Here is a 17,500-nt window from a genome sequence, read left to right as displayed (position 1 = left end):
GTAATCTTCGTGGCACTAAGTATATGGATAAGGTGTTATTCAGAGACATTGATAACTACACTTAAGTGTTAAGTATTCATTGTGTGTTTAACAGGTTCTATAAATAATGTTCCTTATCGGGGAGAACAAAGTGAATTGTGATTGTTGGGCTAGGTAACAACTGTCCATTATCGGGCGATGCATAGTGAGGGTTGTGTAAGAATAGTTATGTTGGTGTATGGTTGCAGGAGTTAGCAGCCAACAGCGTTAGGTTGCCAGGTGGACGAGTCGGGCCGAGTGGTGTCAACGTGAGGGCAGTGTAGCTGATCGTGTGGAAAGTGGGGTGCCAACTCCACTGGTTCTAATTACAAGTCTGGTTATAGTGCCAGACTGGAGCAACAAATATGCCCATTGGATCGAGAATGTGTAGTGCACTGATGTGGGTAATGTGAACTGGAAATATAAATAAGGATTGAGACAAAATGGTATATTATGTTCCTTGTTACGTAGCATGGCTTCCTATAATCTCCGGCTACTCCTAGTTACGAGTAGATGCCTGCCTTTCAGTGTGGTCAACGCCACGACACACCAGGTTTCCTTTAACATTCTCTCTCTCTCTCTCTCTCTCTCTCTCTCTCTCTCTCTCTCTCTCTCTCTGTAAAACAATATAAAAATCGATAACAGCAACAACAGCAACAACAACAAGCCCAGCTCCACACCATCTGGTTCACCACCACCACAGCCCCAACAAAACAGCAACACAACCACAGCCGTTAACACCTGTACTACCACCACCACCACCACCACCACAACACAAAGTACAAAACAAACTCGTGCAGGAAATTAAATCTGAATTGTGATCGGATTTATATAGTTTTTCCTCTACTTTATTTCCTCTTTCGTATTTCTTCTTTCGTAACAAATCGCTACTGTACATTTTTTTTTGTTTTTATCTCTTCTTTTTCCTACTACTTCCTCTTCTTCCATTTTCCACTTACTCCTTCCTTCTGCCCAATTTATTCACGTGGATTCTCCCCTTTTTTCCCCCCTTTTTCATTCACTATCATTCATTTCCTTCTTCCTTTTCATAATCAATACGTTTTCGCTTCCACTCAATGCCTCTTTCCCTTTTACACATCCATTGTTATTCATTATTTTCCTTTCTCTCATCGATTCTCTCCTTCCCTCTTCTTCTTTCATTCTTTCTTTCTTTCTTCACTGCAATTCCTTCCTTCCTTTTCCTTACATTCATTCATTCTTGTTTTCCTCTCCCCATTCGCGCCTTCCTTCCCTCCTCCACACTCCTTCGCTTTCCTTCCTTTCTCCTGCACCTTTCTCTCTCTTGCACCCTTTCATTCGTTTCTCTTGCCCAGTCTCACACTACATATTCCCTCTTTTTCACCTTATTCCTTCCTTCCTCTCTTCTTTCCTCTACATTCTTTTACTCCTTTCCTTGCTTTACACTCCTTCCTCCTATTACCCTCTACCACTCTCACTCTTCCCTTCTTTCCCCTCTTCTTCCCCCTCGTTCTTTCCTCTTGTGCGCTCATATCTTGCATTCTGTTCTCTCTGCACCCACTACACCTCTTCCACCTCCTGCTCCACTTCCCTCCTTCAGCTCTGCATTATTTCGCTTCTCACCTTCTTTCTTCCCTTCAGTAATTGCTCCACACAGACGCCATGTGGGTTAAGCGTGGAGGAGGAGGAGGAAGTAGTGGTGGAGTCCTTTGTAAGGCTTCTATACACCTGTTTAGGCTATTGATGTATGTGCGTGGCTGGTGAGACAAGAGGGATCAAATCAGATAATCAGGGATAGACAGTGGGGTTGAAAGAAGAAGTAGTAGAGGTTGGGTGAAGAACAGTGACAGAAGTATGAGAATGAAATATGACAGAAATGCCGTCTTGTCTGCGCCACAGGTGTTTCAGTTCATTTAGTTTTCTAAAATAATAGTACAACAGTTGTATTATTCATATATTGGTTCAGGTAAGGCTTTTCGAAATGTGTTTACTGGTTTCCTGAAGAGGCGATGTTCATTTTCTTCTGCTGGAGTTGTGTTTATGTACGTGGCGTCCTTGAGTATGTGCGTCAGTTTGTGATGTACTTGTTTTCCTCTCATATAAAATATTGTATTAATTGGTTCCATTTCTGCTTGTGTGTGCAGTTCCTCCGGTGTGTGGGGATGTTTCGCTGTAGGCGAAGCGGAGTGAAAAAGTGTGTGTGTGTGTGTGAGAGAGAGAGAGAGAGAGAGAGAGAGAGAGAGAGAGAGAGAGAGAGAGAGAGAGAGAGAGAGAGAGAGAGAGAGAGAGAGAGAGAGAGAGAGAGAGAGAGTGAGGGGACAGGGGAAGCAGACGGGCAGACAGACGGACAATCATACATACAAACAGGCATGCAGACAGACAGAGACCGGCAACCTCCTCCCTACACACACACACACACACACACACACACACACACACACACACACACACACACACACACACACACACACACACACACACACAGGTATATAAAGAACACAGGCTTCTCCACCGACCTTGATGGAACGTTTTGTGGTGAAAAGTTGAGAATTTCCAAAGGTATCACTGACTGGAGAGGTGTAATGAAGTGGACTCTTGGTTTTCTTTAGTCCAATGGCTTCTCCACCAACCTTGATAGGACGCATTGTAAGTGTCGTCGATTATTTTCTTAGTCGCTAATGACAAAAAGAGTAATGAGTTCCAGAAATTGTCTTTTTTTTCCCCTGCGAGGTTAATGAAATGTGGCTGTGGAGGTGAAGCATGCATTCTTCAAACACTACTGACATTAAAAGAAGTATTCGAGTTCTTGGAGTTATTCTCATGTCTACAGTCAGTTTTTACTGTTGTGGTTCCTGCCTTCGACTTTAATAGAATGTTGTGGCGTAAGAGAAATATATATTTTTTCAAACGCCACTGACATCAAGTACAGTTATCGAGTTTTTGAATGAAATATTTTAACATCAGCAGTTATTTATTTATTTATTTATTTATTTATTTATTTTAGTTTTGGCTTCTCATGCTTGGTAGTGTGTCGTGGTGCAGGTGAACACAATGGTCTGTTTTTTGTATGAAATGTGTATTATAAAATAGGGTAAGTAAAGTTTTTTTTTAATGTATTCATTTAAACAACAAATCTACGTATTTTTTTTTATTTCTATTAAATAATTAAAGTTTTTTTTTTAATGTATTCATGTAAACAACAAATCTACGTATTTTTTTTTATTTCTATTAAATAATTAAAGTTTTTTTTAATGTATGCATGTAAACAACAAATCTTCGTATTTTTTTTTATTTCTATTAAATAATTAAAGTTTTTTTTATGTATTCATGTAAACAACAAATCTACTTTTTTTCTATTAAATAATAATAATAACAATAATAATAATAATAATAATAATAATAATAATAATAATAATTCTCTCTCTCTCTCTCTCTCTCTCTCTCTCTCTCTCTCTCTCTCTGGAACACTACCACTGCCAGTAAAAAGAGTAATCGAGTTGTTGAAGTACTTAAATGCCTGAAGTTGTATGATTTTACTGGTTCTTGCCATGACTGATGGCCTTGGAATAAGCGAAGAGAACAACTTGGAGCAGCACCGCAAACACTAAAAGCAGCAGACGAATAGTTCAAACCTCTCAGCGGCTCTTGTTTTCATATCTGCTCAGTGACGGTGGCTGGAGTAAACCGATAGCTGGAACATTCGACCACCTGAACAATTCGTAATACTGAAAAAATTAACTGGAATGACTGAACCAATTCCATCACTCCTAATGCACAAAAGAAACCGAAAAAAATGATGTAGTTGGTGAAAGACTTGCCCAACTAAACGATTCCTGCCATAGAAACATGAAAAATTAAAACACTAACAATTTCTGGGATTTCTGATAAATTCTCATTTTCTTATGGTCTCTCTCTCTCTCTCTCTCTCTCTCTCTCTCTCTCTCTCTCTCTCTCTCTCTCTATATATATATATATATATATATATATATATATATATATATATATATATATATATATATATATATATATATATATATATATTATATTATATTATATTATATTATATATATTATATTATATTATATATATATATTATATATATATATATATATATATATATATATATATATATATATATATATATATATATATATATATATATATATATATATATATATATATATATATATATATATATATATATATATATATATATATATATATATATATATATATATATATATATATATATATATATATATATATATATATATATATATATATATATATATATATATATATATATATATATATATATATATATATATATATATATATATATATATATATATATATATATATATATATATATATATATATATATATATATATATATATATATATATATATATATATATATATATATATATATATATATATATATATATATATATATATATATATATATATATATATATATATATATATATATATTTTTTTTTTTTATGTAGGAAGGATACTGGAAAAGGGCAACAAAAATCTAATAATAAAAATGCCCACTGAAATGCCAGTCCCTTAAAAGGGTCAAAGCAGTGGTCAAAAATTGGTGGATAAGTGTCTTGAAACCTCCCTCTTGAAGGAATTCAAGTCATAGGAAGGTGGAAATACATAAGCAGGCAGGGAGTTCCAGAGTTTACCAGAGAAAGGGATGAATGATTGAGAATACTGGTTAACTCTTGCATTAGAGAGGTGGACAGAATAGGGGTGAGAGAAAGAAGAAAGTCTTGTGCAGCGAGGCCGTGGAAGGAGGGGAGGCATGCAGTTAGCAAGATCAAAAGAGCAGTTGGCATGAAAATAGCGGTAGAAGACAGCTAGATATGCAACATTGCGGCGGTGAGAAAGGGGCTGAAGACAGTCAGTTAGAGGAGAGGAGTTGATGAGACGAAAAGCTTTTGACTCCACCCTGTCTAGAAGAGCACTATGAGTGGAACCCCCCCAGACATGTGAAGCATACTCCATACATGGACGGATAAGGCCCTTGTACAGAGTTAGCAGCTGGGGGGTGAGAAAACCTGGCGGAGACGTCTCAGAACACCTAACTTCATAGAAGCTGTTTTAGCTAGAGATGAGATGTGAAGTTTCCAGTTCAGATTATAAGTAAAGGACAGACCGAGGATGTTCAGTGTAGAGGAGGGGGACAGTTGAGTGTCATTGAAGAAGAGGGGATAGTTGTCTGGAAGATTGTGTTGAGTTGATAGATGGAGGAATTGAGTTTTTGAGGCATTGAACAATACCAAGTTTGCTCTGCCCCAATCAGAAATTTTAGAAAGATCAGAAGTCAGGCGTTCTGTGGCTTCCCTGCGTGATGTGTTTACCTCCTAAAGGGTTGGACGTCTATGAAAAGACGTGGAAAAGTGCAGGGTGGTATCATCAGCATAGGAGTGGATAGGACAAGAAGTTTGGTTTAGAAGATCATTAATGAATAATAAGAAGAGAGTGGGTGACAGGACAGAACCCTGAGGAACACCACTGTTAATAGATTTAGGAGAAGAACAGTGACCGTCTACCACAGCAGCAATAGAACGGTCAGAAAGGAAATTTGAGATGAAGTTACAGAGAGGATAGAAACCGTAGGAGGGTAGTTTTGAAATCAAAGCTTTGTGCCAGACTCTATCAAAGGCTTTTGATATGTCCAAGGCAACAGCAAAAGTTTCACCAAATTCTCTAAAAGAGGATGACCAAGACTCAGTAAGGAAAGCCAGAAGATCACCAGTAGAGCGGCCTTGACGGAGCCCATACTGGCGATCAGATAGAAGGTTGTGAAGTGATAGATGTTTAAGAATCTTCCTGTTGAGGATGGATTCAAAAACTTTAGATAGGCAGGAAATTAAAGCAATAGGACGGTAGTTTGAGGGATTAGAGCGGTCACCCTTTTTAGAAACAGGTTGAATGTAGGCAAACTTCCAGCAAGAAGGAAAGGTAGATGTTGACAGACAGAGCTGAAAGAGTTTGACTAGCAAGGTGCAAGCATGGAGGCACAGTTTCGGAGAACAATAGGAGGGACCCCATCAGGTCCATAAGCCTTCCAAGGGTTTAGGCCAGCGAGGGCATAGAAAACATCATTGCGAAGAAATTTAATACGTGGCATGAAGTAGTCAGAAGGTGGAGGAGAGGGAGGAACAAGCCCAGAATCATCCAAGGTAGAGTTTTTAGCAAAGGTTTGAGCAAAGAGTTCAGCTTTAGAAATAGATGTTATAGCAGTGGTGCCATCTGGTTGAAGTTTGGGTGTGTGTGGCAGTGTTTGGGTGTGTGTGGCAGTGTCTGGGTGTGTTTGGCAGTGTGTGGGTGTGTGTGGCAGTGTCTGAGTGTGTGTGGCAGTGTCTGGGTGTGTGTGGCAGTGTCTGGGTGTGTGTGGCAGTGTCTGGGTGTGTGTGGCAGTGTCTGGGTGTGTGTGGCAGTGTCTGGGTGTGTGTGGCAGTGTCTGGGTGTGTGTGGCAGTTTCTGGGTGTGTGTGGCAGTGTCTGGGTGTGTGTGGCAGTGTCTGTAATGACTTGATTGAAAGTTTCTGTGGTTTACTCACATCACACTAATTCAAATCAAGTGTTGGTGGTGCAGGTGTGAGCAACAGCCAGGTAGAGGAGGGACACAGTTTTTGGGCATTTTCAGATGTGTAAGTGTGTAATGTGTTATGTTTTCAGGTGTGTAAATGTGTTTTTTATGTGTAGATAGCTTGGGTTTGTATTTCTGTCTGTGTATTGTGTCGTTCTGGTGTTGAATTTGTTGTTGTCTTGTGTTTTGTTCATGTTTTTCTTCATTCCTCTGTGTGTTTCTTTCCCCGTCTCCTGCCCCTCCTTCACAACAAACGTCGTTCTTTTCTTGCACCAATTACCATCCAATCATTGTTTTTAATCCTTACATTCTCTCTTTCCCTCTCTCTGTCTGTCTTACCTGTTTTTCGTCATCTAATTTCCTCCTTTCTTCCTCTCTTACACTTGCAATTCTCTCTTCAATCTCTATCTCTCTCTCTTTCATCAGTTCCTCTCTCAGTCTGTCCAGGCCCTGAGGAATTAAAGAGAGGCATTAAAGTAAGACAGAACATTTCCAGTGTGAATTGTGGGTGTCCTCTCCCTCTTTCTCTCTTTGTCTCTTTCTCTTCCTCTCACCTCCCATCTGTTGAGAGAGGAGGCTGGGGAGGAGGGCGGGTGCTCCTCGCTGGGACTTGAAGAGAAAGGCAGGCTAGTGGGGGAGGTGCTGGTGGTGGCTGTGGTCGTTGTCATCATTCTAAATCTAGACCTTTTGTTTTCAACCTCCAGCCTGTGCCTCTTTCTCTCCTCCTCCAGTTCCCTTCGGCCTTCCTCCACCTGAAGTAGTAGTAGTAGTAGTTGTAGTAGTAGTAGTAGTAGTAGTAGTTAGTGTTTTGGTACAGGGGACATGACAAGGGTGACTAAGAGGGGGTCTGGTGGGGGTCTTCAAGTGGCACAGGGGACATGACAAGGGTGACTAAGAGGGGGTCTGGTGGGGGTCTTCAAGTGGCACAGGGGACATGACAAGGGTGACTAAGAGGGGGTCTGGTGGGGGTCTTCAAGTGGCACAGGGGACATGATAAGGGTGACTAGGAGGGGGTCTGGTGGGGGTCTTCAAGTGGCACAGGGGACATGATAAGGGTGACTAGGAGGGGGTCTGGTGGGGGTCTTCAAGTGGCACAGGGGACATGATAAGGGTGACTAGGAGGGGGTCTGGTGGGGGTCTTCAAGTGGCACAGGGGACATGATAAGGGTGACTAGGAGGGGGTCAGTACCACAACATACTTACCTGTAAGGCCATAAAGTCTCTCTCCTGATTGGCTGAGGGCTGGCCAATCAGAGGCTGGGACTGCAGTGGTGTGGGAGGGGGAGGGAGGGCCACACCTAACCCTCCTCCTCCTCCTCCTCCTCCTCCTCCTTCCTCTTCCTCTTCCTCCTCCTCTTCTTCAAAACTAAAAGGAAAAATATCTTCAATATATAAATCTGTTAATATAAAGTCAGTGATGGTGGTGGTGGTGGTGGTGGTGGTGGAAAGGGAGAGGCCAACCTGTGGGGGGAGAGAGGAGGGGATGAGGGGGGCAGTGTGTATGTATATATGTGTGTGTGTGTGTGTGTGTGTGTGTGTGTGTGTGTGTGTGTGTGTGTGTGTGTGTGTGTGTGTGTGTGTGTGTGTGTGTGTCTCTAGTTGAAGTGATGTGGGTTTTTGAGGGTGTTTTTACAGTTGCAGTGACAGGTTAACAACATTTCTGCATTACTGACAGGAGAAACACTCTTTTAAAAGGCTCCAGTTGAAGTGACACGGGTTTCCAAGTGTGTTTTTACAATTGCAGTGACAGATTAACAACATTTCTGCATTACTGACAGGAGAAACATTTTTAAAGGCTGTAGTTGAAGTGACGTGGGTTTTCAAGGGTGTTTTTACAGTTGCAGTGACAGATTAACATTTCTGCATTACTGATGGGAGAAACATTCTTTTAAAAGGCTGTAGTTGAAGTGATGTGGGTTTTCAAAGGTGTTTTTACGGTTCCAGTGACAGATTAACATTTCTGCATTACTGACAGGAGAAACACTCTTTTAAAAGGCTGTAGTTGAAGTGATGTGGGTTTTCAAAGGTGTTTTTACAGTTGCAGTGACAGATTAACAACATTTCTGTATTACTGACAGGAGAAACACTCTTTTAAAAGGCTGTAGTTGAAGTGACGTGGGTTTTCAAGGATGTTTTTACAGTTGCAGTGACAGATTAACATTTCAGCATTACTGACAGGAGAAACACTCTTTTAAAGGCTGTAGTTGAAGTGACAAGGGTTTTCAAGGGTGTTTTTACAATTGCAGTGACAGATTAACAACATTTCTTCATTACTGACAAGATACACTCTTTTAAAAGGCTGTAGTTGAAGTGACGTGGGTTTTCAAGGGTGTTTTTACAGTTGCAGTGACAGATTAACAACATTTCTGCATTACTGACAGGAGAAACACTCTTTTAAAAGGCTGCAGTTGAAGTGATGTGGGTTTTCAAGGGTGTTTTTACAGTTGCAGTGACAGATTAACATTTCTGCATTACTGACAGGAGAAACACTCTTTTAAAAGGCTGTAGTTGAAGTGATGTGGGTTTTCAAAGGTGTTTTTACGGTTCCAGAGACAGATTAACAACATTTGTGCATTAGTGACAGAAGAAACACTCTTGAGAACCAGGCTGAGTGTCCCTGTGGCCTTGGAAACATGCAATATTCTAACACAGGGGGAGGGGGAGCCACACTAAAGACAACTGTGACAACACTCAACTTGTTAAACAATGCAAGATTACAAACTTGACTCAATCCTGCGGAAACAGAATTACGCAGCAAGAATTAGGTGTGAATACCTGACATACACACACACACACACACACACCTGAGCCAGTCCCCTGCAGCAGAGTTGGGCAATCTGACGTCACTTTGGCTGTCCTTGGCGCTGATCCAGTCCAGCAGCAACACTTGCCTCACTGACAGACAGACACACAGAGAGAGAGAGAGAGAGAGATATATCAACAATTATTCTTATTTACAACAACAACAACAACAACAATAACAACAACTTACTTTCTCTTTTTCCTCCTTCTCCTCCTCTTTTCTCCTCCTCCTGCTCTTCCTCCTCTTCCTCCTCCTCCTTCTCCTCCTCTTCCTTCTCTTCCTCCTCCTCTTTCTTCTGTGCTGTGCTTGTCCTCCTCTTCTTCCCAGCTTCTTCCTCTTCCTCTTCCTCTTGTGTCTTCCCCAAGAGTTCAGGGAAGACTGGAATCCTTGCCAGTAGCTTAAGGTCCTCTTCAAAACTGTAAGTAGTAGTAGTAGTAGTAGTAGTAGTAGTAGTAGTAGTAGTAGTAGTAATGTTGACAGACGGACACACATACACACACACTCCAACCAATCTTTCATCTCTTTCCTCCTCTCTCCTCTCTCTTCCTCCTCCTCCTCCTTCTCTCCCTACCGGTAAGTTGGCAGGAAGAGTGGGGCATCACACAAAACTATAGGAGAGACTTGTAAATGATAAAAAAATATAAGCAAGACATTCTCTCCACCTCCCTCTCTTCTCTCCTCCATATCTCCCTCCAAAAGTTACCTTCAGGCTTCTCCTCCCTCACAGACCTTTCTCCATGTTCCCTCCACCTTTCCTCCAACCCTGACACACACACACACACACACACACAAACTCACGACTGAAGCAGGGCGACCTTCTCCTCCGGGCCACTGAGATACTCCACAAAATTTTGCTGGAATGCGTCATGTCTTGTTCTGAAGGCTGCCACAATGTCCTCCAAGTTGGCCACCACTGCTGCCCAGCCTGCAGTAGTAGTAGTAGTAGTAGTAGTAGTAATAGTAGTAGTAGTAGTAGTAGTAGTAGTAGTAGTAGTAGTAGTAGTAGTAGTAGTAGTAGTGGACAGAGGAAAGAAAGAGGAAGAGGAGAGAGACAAATTCATAACAATTATTTCTTCTTCTTTGTTCCCTCTTCTCTTCTTTATCTTTTTCTCTTTCTTCCTCTTTACTTTCCCTCTCTTTCTGCTTTCCCTTGTGACCTTCAGAACCCCCTGCTGGCCTAAACCCTTGGAAGGCTTATGGACCTGATGGGGTCCCTCCTATTGTTCTCCGAAACTGTGCCTCCATGCTTGCACCTTGCTAGTCAAACTCTTTCAGCTCTGTCTGTCAACATCTACCTTTCCTTCTTGCTGGAAGTTTGCCTACATTCAACCTGTTTCTAAAAAGGGTGACCGCTCTAATCCCTCAAACTACCGTCCTATTGCTTTAATTTCCTGCCTATCTAAAGTTTTTGAATCCATCCTCAACAGGAAGATTCTTAAACATCTATCACTTCACAACCTTCTATCTGATCGCCAGTATGGGCTCCGTCAAGGCCGCTCTACTGGTGATCTTCTGGCTTTCCTTACTGAGTCTTGGTCATCCTCTTTTAGAGAATTTGGTGAAACTTTTGCTGTTGCCTTGGACATATCAAAAGCCTTTGATAGAGTCTGGCACAAAGCTTTGATTTCAAAACTACCCTCCTACGGTTTCTATCCTCTCTGTAACTTCATCTCAAATTTCCTTTCTGACCGTTCTATTGCTGCTGTGGTAGACGGTCACTGTTCTTCTCCTAAATCTATTAACAGTGGTGTTCCTCAGGGTTCTGTCCTGTCACCCACTCTCTTCTTATTATTCATTAATGATCTTCTAAACCAAACTTCTTGTCCTATCCACTCCTATGCTGATGATACCACCCTGCACTTTTCCACGTCTTTTCATAGACGTCCAACCCTTTAGGAGGTAAACACATCACGCAGGGAAGCCACAGAACGCCTGACTTCTGATCTTTCTAAAATTTCTGATTGGGGCAGAGCAAACTTGGTATTGTTCAATGCCTCAAAAACTCAATTCCTCCATCTATCAACTCAACACAATCTTCCAGACAACTATCCCCTCTTCTTCAATGACACTCAACTGTCCCCCTCCTCTACACTGAACATCCTCGGTCTGTCCTTTACTTATAATCTGAACTGGAAACTTCACATCTCATCTCTAGCTAAAACAGCTTCTATGAAGTTAGGTGTTCTGAGACGTCTCCGCCAGGTTTTCTCACCCCCCCCAGCTGCTAACTCTGTACAAGGGCCTTATCCGTCCATGTATGGAGTATGCTTCACATGTCTGGGGGTTCCACTCATAGTGCTCTTCTAGACAGGGTGGAGTCAAAAGCTTTTCGTCTCATCAACTCCTCTCCTCTAACTGACTGTCTTCAGCCCCTTTCTCACCGCCGCAATGTTGCATATCTAGCTGTCTTCTACCGCTATTTTCATGCCAACTGCTCTTTTGATCTTGCTAACTGCATGCCTCCCCTCCTTCCACGGCCTCGCTGCACAAGACTTTCTTCTTTCTCTCACCCCTATTCTGTCCACCTCTCTAATGCAAGAGTTAACCAGTATTCTCAATCATTCATCCCTTTCTCTGGTAAACTCTGGAACTCCCTGCCTGCTTATGTATTTCCACCTTCCTATGACTTGAATTCCTTCAAGAGGGAGGTTTCAAGACACTTATCCACCAATTTTTGACCACTGCTTTGACCCTTTTAAGGGACTGGCATTTCAGTGGGCATTTTTATTATTAGATTTTTGTTGCCCTTTTCCAGTATCCTTCCTACATAAAAAAAAATATATATATATATATATATATATATATATATATATATATATATATATATATATATATATATATATATATATATATATATATATATATATATATATATATATATATATATATATATATATATATATATATATATATATATATATATATATATATATATATATATATATATATATATATATATATATATATATATATATATATATATATATATATATATATATATATATATATATATATATATATATATATATATATATATATATATATATATATATATATATATATATATATATATATATATATATATATATATATATATATATATATATATATATATATATATATATATATATATATATATATATATATATATATATATATATATATATAATATATATAATATAATATAATATATATAATATAATATAATATAATATAATATAATATATATATATATATATATATATATATATATATATATATATATATATATATATATATATATATATATATATATATATAGTGAGAGAGAGAGAGAGAGAGAGAGAGAGAGAGAGAGAGAGAGAGAGAGAGAGAGAGAGAGAGAGAGACCATAAGAAAATGAGAATTTATCAGAAATCCCAGAAATTGTTAGTGTTTTAATTTTTCATGTTTCTATGGCAGGAATCGTTTAGTTGGGCAAGTCTTTCACCAACTACATCATTTTTTTCGGTTTCTTTTGTGCATTAGGAGTGATGGAATTGGTTCAGTCATTCCAGTTAATTTTTTCAGTATTACGAATTGTTCAGGTGGTCGAATGTTCCAGCTATCGGTTTACTCCAGCCACCGTCACTGAGCAGATATGAAAACAAGAGCCGCTGAGAGGTTTGAACTATTCGTCTGCTGCTTTTAGTGTTTGCGGTGCTGCTCCAAGTTGTTCTCTTCGCTTATTCCAAGGCCATCAGTCATGGCAAGAACCAGTAAAATCATACAACTTCAGGCATTTAAGTACTTCAACAACTCGATTACTCTTTTTACTGGCAGTGGTAGTGTTCCAGAGAGAGAGAGAGAGAGAGAGAGAGAGAGAGAGAGAGAGAGAGAGAATTATTATTATTATTATTATTATTATTATTATTATTATTATTGTTATTATTATTATTTAATAGAAAAAAAGTAGATTTGTTGTTTACATGAATACATAAAAAAAAAACTTTAATTATTTAATAGAAATAAAAAAAAATACGAAGATTTGTTGTTTACATGCATACATTAAAAAAAACTTTAATTATTTAATAGAAATAAAAAAAAATACGTAGATTTGTTGTTTACATGAATACATTAAAAAAAAACTTTAATTATTTAATAGAAATAAAAAAATACGTAGATTTGTTGTTTAAATGAATACATTAAAAAAAAACTTTACTTACCCTATTTTATAATACACATTTCATACAAAAAACAGACCATTGTGTTCACCTGCACCACGACACACTACCAAGCATGAGAAGCCAAAACTAAAATAAATAAATAAATAAATAAATAAATAAATAACTGCTGATGTTAAAATATTTCATTCAAAAACTCGATAACTGTACTTGATGTCAGTGGCGTTTGAAAAAATATATATTTCTCTTACGCCACAACATTCTATTAAAGTCGAAGGCAGGAACCACAACAGTAAAAACTGACTGTAGACATGAGAATAACTCCAAGAACTCGAATACTTCTTTTAATGTCAGTAGTGTTTGAAGAATGCATGCTTCACCTCCACAGCCACATTTCATTAACCTCGCAGGGGAAAAAAAAGACAATTTCTGGAACTCATTACTCTTTTTGTCATTAGCGACTAAGAAAATAATCGACGACACTTACAATGCGTCCTATCAAGGTTGGTGGAGAAGCCATTGGACTAAAGAAAACCAAGAGTCCACTTCATTACACCTCTCCAGTCAGTGATACCTTTGGAAATTCTCAACTTTTCACCACAAAACGTTCCATCAAGGTCGGTGGAGAAGCCTGTGTTCTTTATATACCTGTGTGTGTGTGTGTGTGTGTGTGTGTGTGTGTGTGTGTGTGTGTGTGTGTGTGTGTGTGTGTGTGTGTGTGTAGGGGGAGGAGGTTGCCGGTCTCTGTCTGTCTGCATGCCTGTTTGTATGTATGATTGTCCGTCTGTCTGCCCGTCTGCTTCCCCTGTCCCCTCACTCTCTCTCTCTCTCTCTCTCTCTCTCTCTCTCTCTCTCTCTCTCTCTCTCTCTCTCTCTCTCTCTCTCTCTCTCTCTCTCTCTCTCACACACACACACACACACTTTTTCACTCCGCTTCGCCTACAGCGAAACATCCCCACACACCGGAGGAACTGCACACACAAGCAGAAATGGAACCAATTAATACAATATTTTATATGAGAGGAAAACAAGTACATCACAAACTGACGCACATACTCAAGGACGCCACGTACATAAACACAACTCCAGCAGAAGAAAATGAACATCGCCTCTTCAGGAAACCAGTAAACACATTTCGAAAAGCCTTACCTGAACCAATATATGAATAATACAACTGTTGTACTATTATTTTAGAAAACTAAATGAACTGAAACACCTGTGGCGCAGACAAGACGGCATTTCTGTCATATTTCATTCTCATACTTCTGTCACTGTTCTTCACCCAACCTCTACTACTTCTTCTTTCAACCCCACTGTCTATCCCTGATTATCTGATTTGATCCCTCTTGTCTCACCAGCCACGCACATACATCAATAGCCTAAACAGGTGTATAGAAGCCTTACAAAGGACTCCACCACTACTTCCTCCTCCTCCTCCACGCTTAACCCACATGGCGTCTGTGTGGAGCAATTACTGAAGGGAAGAAAGAAGGTGAGAAGCGAAATAATGCAGAGCTGAAGGAGGGAAGTGGAGCAGGAGGTGGAAGAGGTGTAGTGGGTGCAGAGAGAACAGAATGCAAGATATGAGCGCACAAGAGGAAAGAACGAGGGGGAAGAAGAGGGGAAAGAAGGGAAGAGTGAGAGTGGTAGAGGGTAATAGGAGGAAGGAGTGTAAAGCAAGGAAAGGAGTAAAAGAATGTAGAGGAAAGAAGAGAGGAAGGAAGGAATAAGGTGAAAAAGAGGGAATATGTAGTGTGAGACTGGGCAAGAGAAACGAATGAAAGGGTGCAAGAGAGAGAAAGGTGCAGGAGAAAGGAAGGAAAGCGAAGGAGTGTGGAGGGAGGGAAGGAAGGCGCGAATGGGGAGAGGAAAACAAGAATGAATGAATGTAAGGAAAAGGAAGGAAGGAATTGCAGTGAAGAAAGAAAGAAAGAATGAAAGAAGAAGAGGGAAGGAGAGAATCGATGAGAGAAAGGAAAATAATGAATAACAATGGATGTGTAAAAGGGAAAGAGGCATTGAGTGGAAGCGAAAACGTATTGATTATGAAAAGGAAGAAGGAAATGAATGATAGTGAATGAAAAAGGGGGGAAAAAAGGGGAGAATCCACGTGAATAAATTGGGCAGAAGGAAGGAGTAAGTGGAAAATGGAAGAAGAGGAAGTAGTAGGAAAAAGAAGAGATAAAAACAAAAAAAAATGTACAGTAGCGATTTGTTACGAAAGAAGAAATACGAAAGAGGAAATAAAGTAGAGGAAAAACTATATAAATCCGATCACAATTCAGATTTAATTTCCTGCACGAGTTTGTTTTGTACTTTGTGTTGTGGTGGTGGTGGTGGTGGTGGTAGTACAGGTGTTAACGGCTGTGGTTGTGTTGCTGTTTTGTTGGGGCTGTGGTGGTGGTGAACCAGATGGTGTGGAGCTGGGCTTGTTGTTGTTGCTGTTGTTGCTGTTATCGATTTTTATATTGTTTTACAGAGAGAGAGAGAGAGAGAGAGAGAGAGAGAGAGAGAGAGAGAGAGAGAGAGAATGTTAAAGGAAACCTGGTGTGTCGTGGCGTTGACCACACTGAAAGGCAGGCATCTACTCGTAACTAGGAGTAGCCGGAGATTATAGGAAGCCATGCTACGTAACAAGGAACATAATATACCATTTTGTCTCAATCCTTATTTATATTTCCAGTTCACATTACCCACATCAGTGCACTACACATTCTCGATCCAATGGGCATATTTGTTGCTCCAGTCTGGCACTATAACCAGACTTGTAATTAGAACCAGTGGAGTTGGCACCCCACTTTCCACACGATCAGCTACACTGCCCTCACGTTGACACCACTCGGCCCGACTCGTCCACCTGGCAACCTAACGCTGTTGGCTGCTAACTCCTGCAACCATACACCAACATAACTATTCTTACACAACCCTCACTATGCATCGCCCGATAATGGACAGTTGTTACCTAGCCCAACAATCACAATTCACTTTGTTCTCCCCGATAAGGAACATTATTTATAGAACCTGTTAAACACACAATGAATACTTAACACTTAAGTGTAGTTATCAATGTCTCTGAATAACACCTTATCCATATACTTAGTGCCACGAAGATTACTATAGAAACAAACACCCAACATACATTTCCGTGCATCCTTTAACACGCGGACAACAGCAAGATTTGAACGAGAGAATAACCCACATTCTCCAATAGCCCGTCCTTGGGTCGACACAGGGCAGTGTCCAGTGAGCCACGCTGTCTCACAACTGAGTTACTGCATGACTGACCGCAGTCCTCTCAGTGCTCTGACCTAAGCCTTGTCACGTCTTCACTTCCTCAGTACCAAATCATCGACGCACACCTCAAGCTCCAATTATACTAAATTACAGACGACTCCTCAAAGCATCACGTTGTGGTGAGTTGAAGCACACACCAACCATACATACCTTTCATTTCCCCTGAAGACTAAGGGCTCAGTATTACACACATGTATGGGATCATATGAAGATCAGCCACCCCAGCTTATTTCACTTGAAGAAAAACCTTATTAAACCTAACCTAACCTAGTCTAACTTAACTTAACCTAACTTAACCTAACCTAACCTAGCCCAACCTAATCTATATAGTTAGGTTAGGTTAGGCTGATCTTCATATGATCCCATGTATGTGAGCCAAGCTGATCATGTTTGGCTGAACTCTGTAACAACTTTGCTGGGTCACTTATCTGAGTGCCTGGCAAACATTTGAGCCGTGCAGACATCACTGCTGCTACAAGCCACTCAAGTAGTCACCAACCACTACACTTCGCAGGTACCTGCCACACACACCTTTGTTTATGCTTGTACTGGAATCACACCAATAAGAACGTCTTATTTTCACCAGTTTGCCAATAGTGCTAGTAACAAATAAATAAATAAATAAATACATATATATATATATATATATATATAT

At 39.8% G+C, this 17,500-nt stretch overlaps 1 long non-coding RNA gene across 1 annotated transcript in view; it reads right to left on the bottom strand.

The window, feature by feature from the left end:
* LOC135099525 (uncharacterized) overlaps positions 1 to 10,448 on the bottom strand; it is a 47,585-nt gene extending 37,137 nt beyond the window's left edge. The window contains exons 1-6 of the long non-coding RNA XR_010268066.1: positions 10,208 to 10,448; positions 9,599 to 9,825; positions 9,411 to 9,501; positions 7,810 to 7,972; positions 7,161 to 7,358; positions 6,946 to 7,056 (exon numbers count right to left, since the gene is read on the bottom strand). This is a non-coding gene — a long non-coding RNA (uncharacterized LOC135099525). The remainder of the gene's footprint in view (positions 1 to 6,945; positions 7,057 to 7,160; positions 7,359 to 7,809; positions 7,973 to 9,410; positions 9,502 to 9,598; positions 9,826 to 10,207) is intronic.
* Positions 10,449 to 17,500: the final 7,052 nt, after the last annotated feature.

This window comes from Scylla paramamosain, unplaced genomic scaffold (assembly GCF_035594125.1).
Source record: "Scylla paramamosain isolate STU-SP2022 unplaced genomic scaffold, ASM3559412v1 Contig142, whole genome shotgun sequence".
Classification (NCBI taxonomy): Eukaryota; Metazoa; Arthropoda; class Malacostraca; order Decapoda; family Portunidae; genus Scylla; species Scylla paramamosain.
This window is presented reverse-complemented; position numbering and strand designations above follow the sequence as displayed.